Below are 10,053 nucleotides of genomic sequence, written 5' to 3'. Positions count from 1 at the left end.
GGACTTGCCCACCTGGTCCTACAATATTGCAAAATTATCTCGTGTCTGTTTCTCTCATTTGCTGTGCAACTCCACTTTCAGGTACCGAACCCTACTCCACGCGGGACGTGGAAGGAAACACCCAACAGGGAGGGTGTGTGTGTGTGTGTGTGGGGAGGGGGGGGGGATATAAAAAGGAAATGACATGCTCTATCTTTCACTCTATTTTGGAGCATCCAATTCTATAATAATAAAAGTGTAATATGCTAATTAGACCAGACGCCCTTCCAGATGACCTTCCAGATGAAGCCCAGGCTATGAGGGAAGCCCAGGTCCCAGGTGCCTGCTGGTGGCTGGAGGGAAGCCAGAGTCCCGAGTGCCAGAGGGAACAGGGGAAGGAAGGACTACTCTTGCACGAATTTCATGCACTGGGCTTCTAGTGGATTATAAGAGGACACTAGAGGCCCAGTGCACAAAAATTTGTGCACTCGGGGGGCAGGTCCCTCAGCCCAGCCTGTGCCCTCTCGCAGTCTGGGACCTCTCAGGGGATGACCACCTGGTGGATCGGGCCTAAGCTGGCAGTCAGACATACCTCTGGCAGCCCAGGAGCCCTCGGGGGATGTCCACTTGCCAGCGGAGAGCAGGCCTAAGCTGCAGTTGGACATCCTTAGTGCTGCTGAGGAGGTGGGAGAGGCTCCCACCACCACCGCTGTACTGGCAGCCATCAGCCTGGCTTGTGGCTGAGCAGAGCTCCGCCTGTGGGAGCGCACTGACCACCAGGGGGCAGCTCCTGCATTGAGCATCTGCCCTCGGTGGTCAGTGTGTGTCATAGTGACCAGTCATTCCCAGTCGTTCTGCTGTTAGGGTCAATTTGCATATTACCCTTTTATTATATAGGAGTGCCTGGCCAGCCTGGGTGAGGGGCTGATGGCTGTTTGCAGGCTGGCCACAACCCCCAGCCACCCAAGCTCCCAGTGGAGGCTGGCTGGAAGCAGGTATCTGGGATTTATTTGTCTTCTATCATTGAAACTTTGTTGCCATGAGGGGAGGCCTCAGCTGGCTCAGGGCTGGCGGGAAGCTTGGCTTCCTCCATCGCCTGGGCAAGCAAGCCTCCTGCTTGCTCCAGCTCTGTGGCTGCCAGCCTCCATCTTGGTTGGGTTAATTTGCATATAGTCACTCTGATTGGCTGGTGGGCATGGCTTAGGGCATAGCGAAGGTATGGTCAATTAGCATCTTTGTTTTTTATTAGTGTAGATGAGAAAACTATTAGAAATGGTCCAGGTGAGAGCTGATGGGAGTTTGAAATAAAGTGGTAGCAACTGGGAATGGAGATATGTGGATTCAAGATACAGCTTGAAGTCAGAGACAACAGAACTTGCTGATTGGATGGATGTGTGAATCCAAGGTCTGTGAAACCATTTACAGTTAAGGCCTCACCCAACATTGTTGATAGGTTCTGTGACTTAAAGCAACACTTGGTGTAATGAAACCAATTTTTCCATAGGCTAATTGATATAAACAAGAGTTAAGTTCCTATTTCATAATGAAAAGACTTTGAACAAAATTGTTATTTGAGTCCTAGCCGGTTTGGCTCAGTGGATAGAGCGTCAGCCTGTGGACCAAAGGGTCCTGGGTTTGATTCTGGTAAAGGGCACAGACCTCTGTTGCAGGCTCCTCCCTGCCTAGGCGCTGGCCAGGCCTTGTGCAGGAGGCAACCAATCGATGCATTTTTCTCACATCGGTATTTCTGTCTTTCTCGCTCTCTAAAAAGCAATGGAAAAATATCCTCGTGTGAAGATTTAAAAAAAAAATTGTTATTCGAGGATCTGCTGTATTTCCATGAAGTAACTGGGGTAAGAACAACTTTGGGTCCTTGTGAATGTGGTGTGAGATGAAAACCAGGTGGGAATGTGGACTTTCAATAACTGAAGTCCCCTGTGCGTTTGAGGAGAGGAACCAGTTCCTTCTTTGTTACTCCAAAGCCTGCCACCCTGCCTGATACACACATGTGAGGGACCCAGAACGTGTTTTCAGAAGGAGAGCTATTGTTTCCCAAGTCGAAATCCTTGAGGATGGGTTCCATATCTGCACAAGGACTAAAAAGGCTCCGGTACCCGGTGGGAGTGTGCTCACGGCCAGACGGAGGACTGCCACGGGACGGTAAGATCTGCGTTCGGCTTTAACTGTAAAACCTATTCGCGCGGTGTTGAGACTCTCAAACGAAGGTCATTTTTTCTTTTAAGTGTGGTTTTATGTTGAAAGTGAGCTAAAAGGCATAAAAATAAAAAAAAAGTTACCTTCTAACATGAGAGCTGGGACTCCAGGCACATTCACAAGCACAAAGGCACGAGACCTCTGAAGGATGGTGTGCCCGGGACCACGGGCACCCAGCCACTCAGCCCAGCAGATGGACCCGAAACAAAGTCAGCAACGCCTGACCAGCAGCACAGGGCAGGGGGTGGGGAGGGCGGGGAGGGCATATCAACACCTTTTACAGACTGGCCCCGCGGGGAGGGAGGGGAAGCATGTCAACACCTTTCACAGACTGGGCCCCGAGCAGAACCGCGTCCGTGTCCTTTAGTTCTCACAACGAGGGGGAAGGCTCGTTCACACCCACCACCCACCTCCTCGGGAACAGTTCAGTGTCTCTCCTTCTCATCCAGCTCAGTCGGGGCTCGACTTACAGCTCAGGCCCGGTCCTTGCCTCCCCCGCTCTCCGTGCACAAGTATTTACACTTGATTGCACGTGACGAGTACAAAAACCTCCAAGGCGCAGGGGATGGACCGAAACGCCGCTTCCATGGGGCGGGCACCTCGGCGAGCCCCGCAGTCCCAGAGGCAGGCAGGCCCGGCTCCTGGACACAGGACCCCCGCTGGCCCTCCCTCCCTCGCTGCTCCATCTCGCTCCTCCCGAGAACCGAGGGTCAGGCCGCGGAGCACAGCACGCGCCGGTGGGGCGCGACCGGCCGCGGGGAAAGGTCGGCACCTGCCTGCACGCCTCTCGGGTGCCAGCGACAGCGGGAGGCGGAGGAGCCGAGGCAGGACAGCGCGCAGCAGCTCCGGCGCAGGGTTCCCGGGCCAGCGCTTCAGGCCTCCAGGGGTACGGCGCTCCCGAGGCTGCTTTCGCCCAGCGGCCACTTCAAACAGTCCCGCCACCACCGAGACCCGGAATGAGCCGTCCTGACAAGCCTTGTGCGCGCTCCACCTGCGCCAGGAACATAGAGGGGGCGGGCTGCATTCCTTCTGAGCTCGGGCTCCAGGCCGGCTGGGGAAAACCGGGCTGGTCTGGCCCGCGGAGAACTCGACTCACTGGTGGTGCGCGGGGTTAAGCCCGCACTACCGGGCCGCACTTTCCTGGACCACTGGGCACCCAGCCACTCAGCCCCAGCACATGGACCCGAAACAAAAGCAACGCCTAACCAGCAGCACAGGACAAGTCAGGCTTCTCCGCTGGGAGCTTGGCGGGCTGCGGGCATTCCCAGGTCTGGGTCGCAGTAAATGTTAGATTCACTTGCTTTGGGGAGGCGAGGGCCAGAGGTCCTGAGATTTCATCCCTGGGTCCCTGTGGTCTTTGAGATTGCACATCTGGGGTGGGGCTGAACCCAGGACCTGCAGCGGGTACAAAGGGGCACGTTTCTATCCATTAACCGTGTGACCCTACTTTGTACATCTTGTGTAACGGGCATAGCGACCCCGCCTGCCAGAATTGTGCCGTCCGCAGCAGGTCTAGCACCACAGATACAGACAAGAGTCTCAGTCAAGCTGCCTCCACTTGTACGGGCCTCTCCAAACGTTCAGTGCCCTTATTTTGTGTTTGTTCTGCCACCAAACTAACCTTTACTGATGACTCCAAAATCACCCACTCCCATTCGCGCAGGGCTGCTGGTCTCCACTGAGTGTCCTGAGGTCACGTGGATGAGCCTGCACCAAAGCAGAGCCGCACAAGTTTCCACAAGGCTGCACATTTACCCAAATGAACTCTGGCCTGGTGAGGTGGCTCAGTGGTTGCGCGTGGACTTATGAACCAGGAGGTCATGGTTGGTTCGACTCTCGGCCAGGGAACATGCCTGGGTTGCAGACTGGATCCCCAGTGTGGGGTGTGCAATGATTCTCTCTCATCATTGATGTTTCACTCTCTCTTCCTCTCTCCACTCCTCACTCTCTAAAATAAATTTAACCCCCCCCCCACACACACACATTTTAACAAAAACAAACAAACAAAAAAACTTGGGATTCCTGTTACTTGAAACAGGAACAGACACCAAGAGTTAGGCTTGTCATTTCCTGCCCCAATAATTTGGACTTCATATATTTTCTAGTTATTGCTACTGTTCTTTTATTTGTTTTTACTCTTCATTCTCTAATCCAGCTGTCGACCTTTGGGGGGTTGTGTTTCCAAATGTCTTTATCCCCCTCACAACTTTTATTAAAAAAAGCAACTAACTGTATGGGGTGGGGTTATTGTTTAATATTATATTTCAAAGAAACGTGTCACTTTGCTTTTTAATAACAATTTTATTTCTCCCCCCCCCCTCCAGAGTTAAACTGAAAGAAAAGCAAAGACCTCTAAAAAGTCATTTGGAAACATCTCTAAATATTTATAACTGTGTATAAGCTCCTAAAGAAGAATTGACCCAAATGAAACTACTTTGAATAACAGAGACAGGTTTATAACTGAGATAGGTTTATGTCAGTGTCATCAATTCTATTCAGAAGCGGAGGAGTCTCCCTTTGAATTGAAGGGTTGTGCTAGGATGACCTACTAATTTAATTTCACTATAGAAGGCCATCTGGAAAATGAACCAACTCCCCTTGGAGATGGAGCTTCAACCCTGAATTCCTCAGAAGAGTCTCCATTCTCATCAAGTCAAAAAGGGAAACACAAGGACACAAAATGTTCTACAGAGCAGCAGTCTTACTGGCCTGGGGGTAACTCGTGAGGACCTATGTCAGCGGGAAAGGCAGTTCCCGCCCAAGGCACACAGAACTCACTCAATGCAGCTAACAGGTCAGGGAACTTGAAGCCTCATGGAAAACAGCCTTGCTTGAGACTTGCCAAAGAGCATAGAAAATAAAGTCATAGAAATGCTACCAGCTCTCCAGTACATTAATGTATCAGTAGTGAAAACCCTCTTATTGAAAGAGAACATCCCTGAAGAAAACAGTGTCAAAAACCTTTTCTTCTCACTCTGATCTGATTACCGGTGTTTATGGAGGAGGCTTGAAAATCTGGGAATGTAACTTTGACTTCCTGGCTTATTTCACAAAGTCCCACATGAAATTTGCTGGGGGAAAAGTGTTGGATCTCGGCTATGGATCAGGGTTGCTGGGTATAATTGCACTCAAGGGAGGGGCCATAGAAGTTCATTTTCAAGATTATGTAAGTATGGTGATTGGTGAAGTAGCCTTATCTAATGTGGTGGCTAACTCCACGTTGGAAGATGAAGAAGACGATGGAAACAAGCCACCTGTGAAAAGATGCAGGAAATCAAAAGTAGCACAAGAACTAGGTCAGTGCCGATCTTTTCCTGGGTTGTGGTCTGAGTGTTGTAAACCTGTACTAACTGTGAAAAACTCTGAAAAATATGATCTCATTCTCATGTCAGAAACCATTTAACAACCCGGACTAACATGGTACTTTGCACCAAACATTCCTTCAATTGTTAAGTAAAATTGGGCAGATGCTTTTGGCTAGCAAAGCACATTATTTTGGTGTAGGTGGAGGTATTCATCTGTTTCTGAAGTTTGTAGAAGAAAAGAATGTATTTGAGACTAGAACACTTGAAATACTTGATGAAGGACTAAAAAGATAACTATTGAAAATGACTTTTAAGCGCCCTAGTTAATGTCCACAGAGCATCCTAAATGAAATAAATACAATAACTAAAAACCTGTTTTGAATGTTTAATTTCTGCATTATAATTAATATCTCCATTTTGTAGACAAAGAAATTGAGACTCAAGGAAGTAATTGGATCCCCATCACATTTCTCACCTTGAACCAGATTCTGAACTGAGGTTTATTTAAAAGCTTTTCTCAGGAAAGATAAAAAATGGCAGCAGAGTAAGTGGATGCTGCACAGACATGCTCCCAGGAACAAATTGGTATTACAACTAAAATACAGAAAAACTTCCTGAACAATCAATGGAAACTTGCAGGAGAGAACCCTGATACCCAAGGACGAAAGTGGAGATTACATAGGAGAGGTGGAGGCGTTAAAGGGCTGGCCGGGTACCCACAGACAGCAACTGAAGTCCGGGAGAGATATCTCAGCTGTGGGGGGTTGCCACTGAGAACTCTGGGATCTAATCCCCAAGCTGGGCCCCTCCAGCAGAGAGCACCAAAACTGAGGAGGGTACCCACATAACATCTGACTGTGAAAAGCAGTGGGGTGCTGTCTGCCAGGGAGTAACAGCTGAAAATTCAGAAACCCCTTAAAGGGCCAATGCACAAAATTTCCTGTGAAGCTACCCACCTTGTGCTCCAGCAGAGGGAGGGTGAAGTGGACTGGAGCTGTGAGGGCAGAAGCCAGGACTGGGAACTCAGGGGATAGAGCTCAGAAGGCAGACACCCCAAGTTTCCTGGGCTGAGTCTTTCATTAATGCAGTGGAGAACTTTCCCACACAGACATTTGCCTTGCCTGGAGGGAAGACAGTTGATACCCCCTATTGGAAAACATCTTGCCCTAAGGCCACTTAAGAGATTAAAAAACAATTAGCCTCCAGGCAAAAGCAACTGCCCCACCTGTTGAAGAAAACTCTCACCACACCTGAGGACAATTGCCTGGGGGCAATTCAGGTCGGAATGTTATCAGTCTAGGCACAGGCGGTCTCTGGAGGCTTTGAGTCTATTCCTGATCTAATTAGTCAGAAACAGCCTTTAACACTGTCCTGCACTAGTGATTCAGAGGCGTAGAGGATCTACCTAATACATAGTCACAAACCAAAAAAAGAAAGCCAAAATGAGGAGACAAAGAAACAACCCCAAATGAAAGAACTAGAGAGTTCTCTAGGAGAAGAGATAAATGAAGCAGAGATAAGAAATTTATCTGAATCAGTGTTCAGAGTAATGATGGTAAAAATGCTCAACAGCATGAAAAAACGATATAGTAACTATGAAAAAAAACACAGTTTGTGATAAAGAATGACATAACACAAATAAAGAACACATTGGAAGGAATGCACAGCAGATTAGGGGAAGCTGAGGATCGACTCAGTGAATTAGAAGACATAGTTGAAAATATCACTCAATCAGAGAACCAAAAAGAAAAAACAATTAAAAAATAGGAGGACAGCTTAAGGGAGCTGTGAGACAATATGAAGCATAACAATATTAGAATAGCAAGTGTGCCAGAAGAGGCAGAAAGGGAGAAAGGCATAGAGAAGGTGTTTGAAGAAATAATGGCAGAAAACTTCCCTAACCTGGTAAAGGAAAAAGTCACAAAAGTTCAGGAGGCACAGAAAACCCCAAGCAAGAAGAACCCAAACAGGCCCACGCCCAGACACATCATAATTAAAATGCCAAAAATTAAAGACAAAGAGAGAATCTTAAAGGCAGCAAGAGAAAAGAAAACTGTTACCTACAAAGGAGTTCTCATAAGGCTGACACCTGATTTCTCAATCAGAAACTCTACAGGCCAGAAGGGAATGGCATGAAGTACTCAAGGTAATAGAAAGCAAAGATCTGAGACCAAGATCACTATATCCAGCAAGGCTATCATTCAAAATAGACAGTTAAATAAAGAGCTTACCAGAAAAAAAAAAAAAAAAAAAAAAAGGACTAAAGAAGTACATCACCACCAGGCCTACATTACAAGAAATGCTAAAGGGATTGCTGTAATGAGAAAAAGAAATAGAGAGAGAAACCTAGCCATCCAGAATTTAAATGGCAATAAATAAATACCTATTAATAATAACCCTAAGTGTCAATGAACTAAATGCTCCAATCAAAAGACATATGGTAGCTGAATGGATACAAAAACATGACCCAACTATATGCTGTCTACAAGAGACCCACCTCAGAACAAAAGACACACACAGGATGAGAGTGAAGGGATGGAAAAGAAAAGAAAAGCTGGAGTAGCAATACTCATATCCGACAAAATAGACTTTAAAATGAAGGCCATCACAAGAGACAACAAAGGTCACTACATAATACTAAAGGGATCAATCCAATAAGAGAATATAACCCTGGTAAACATATATGCACCCAATATAGGAGCACCTAAATATATAAAAAAACTTCTAGAGGACTTTAACAGAGAAACCAGCAGCAATACAGTCATAGTAGGGGACTTTAACACCTCTCTGACTTCACTGGATAGATCTTCCAGACAAAAACTTAACAAGGAAACAGAGACTCTAAAGGACACACTGGATCAGATGGACTTAATTAACATTTATAGAACACTAATGTCCCTGCATGGGTTCGTGCATATTGAAAGGAAATTAATTAGAAGAAATATTTTAATATTGCTATTCGCCCTTTCTCTATAACAGAAGTGTCAACCAAATTCATAATCAACAATGACAGATCAAAACACACGTGTGTGATTGGCCCCAGTGAGAGCTTTACATATATTGTGCATGCTCGAGTCAACTTAGCCTTTTATATATATATAGAATAAACTTGCTTAATTAGACCTGCTTTCTGATTTAGCTAAACTTTTTCCAGCTCAGTGAAGCACCCAAACTTCTCTTTCAGGTAATTGTCAGCAACACAGCAGTAAATATCAACACAAAGCACATTATTATTATAGATCATGCAGGGAGAGCAAAGGGTAAAATATTTAGCTGCAGCAGTGTTTGACTATATTCTGCACAGTGAGAAAAACCTGAAGCCATTTTCAAGTTCCACCATTTCTTACCTCTTTTCACTCAGGTCAAGTTTCTAAACTTTCTAAATCTCCATTTTCTGGCTAATGAAAAGAAAATAGGATTCCACTGAGTCTCCTATCTTCTTACTCCAGGACTTCTGTGAGGATCAAATGAGATGAGGCATGAGAAAATGCATCACAAACATTTGGTTAAACTTTAAAATATTTGCACCTGGCTATAAAGCAAGTTAGATTTCTGAGCTGAAGAAACTCTAAGGAGGCTAGTCGCTAGGGAGAGGAAGCCAGACATTGATACATGACATCATTACCTGGCACCCACAGCAACCGTTTCCGGTCTGGGGTGGGCTGTGGACCACATTTTGTGCCATGGAGTCTTGGCAGTACTGGCTGTGATTTGGTGGGGTGTTGCTCTGGGGTTGTAGCGGGGCCTGTGTCCCACTTGGGGGAAGCCAAGTGTTGGTTTGTTGGTGCCAGGTCTGTGGTGCCATTTATTTTTAAATGACCAGTGCACATCATGGCAGCTCCTGCACTGAGCGTCTTCCCCCTGGTGGTCAGTGTGCATCATAGCTACTGGTCGGATGGACACTTAGCCTTTTATATATATAGATTTCACCCCAACACAGCAGAATATACATTCTACTCAAGTGCACATGGATCATTCATGAAGATAGACCACATGTTAAGACACAAAAAAATCTCTACAAGTTTAAGAAAATTGAAATCATATCAAGCATCTTCTCAGATCACAGTGGAATCAAATTAGAAATCAGCTACAGTAAAAACATCCAAAAACATTCAAACACATGTAGGCTAAATAGCATGGTATTAAATAATAAATGGGTTATCAACGAGATCAAGAAAGAAATAAAAAATGTCCTGAAACCAAAGAAAATGAATACACAACAGCCCCAAATCTCTGGGACACAGCAAAAGCAGTCCTGAGAGAGAAGTTCATAGCACAACAGGCCTACCTCAAAAAAACAAGAAAAATCAGCAATAAACTATTTAGCCCTACAACTTAAAGAACTAGAAAGAGAACAACAAGAAAAGCCCAGAGTAAGTAGAAGGAAGGAAATAATAAAGATTAGAGCAGAAATAAATAACATAGAGACAAAAAATATACAAAAAATCAATGAAACCAAGAGCTGGTTCTTTGAAAGGATGGAGAGCATGGGGGTTGGCACTGGGCAGCCCCAGGTCTGGAATTTACTTGTTTCTCCAAATTCTGACCTGGGATT

At 46.0% G+C, this 10,053-nt stretch overlaps 1 pseudogene; it reads left to right on the top strand.

Annotated features, from left to right (window-relative positions):
- Positions 1 to 4,733: 4,733 nt before the first annotated feature.
- On the top strand, positions 4,734 to 5,825 carry LOC102437571 (annotated as a pseudogene).
- Positions 5,826 to 10,053: the final 4,228 nt, after the last annotated feature.

The sequence above is a fragment of the Myotis lucifugus genome, unplaced genomic scaffold (assembly GCF_000147115.1).
Source record: "Myotis lucifugus unplaced genomic scaffold, Myoluc2.0 scaffold_1021, whole genome shotgun sequence".
Taxonomy (NCBI): domain Eukaryota; kingdom Metazoa; phylum Chordata; class Mammalia; order Chiroptera; family Vespertilionidae; genus Myotis; species Myotis lucifugus.
This window is presented reverse-complemented; position numbering and strand designations above follow the sequence as displayed.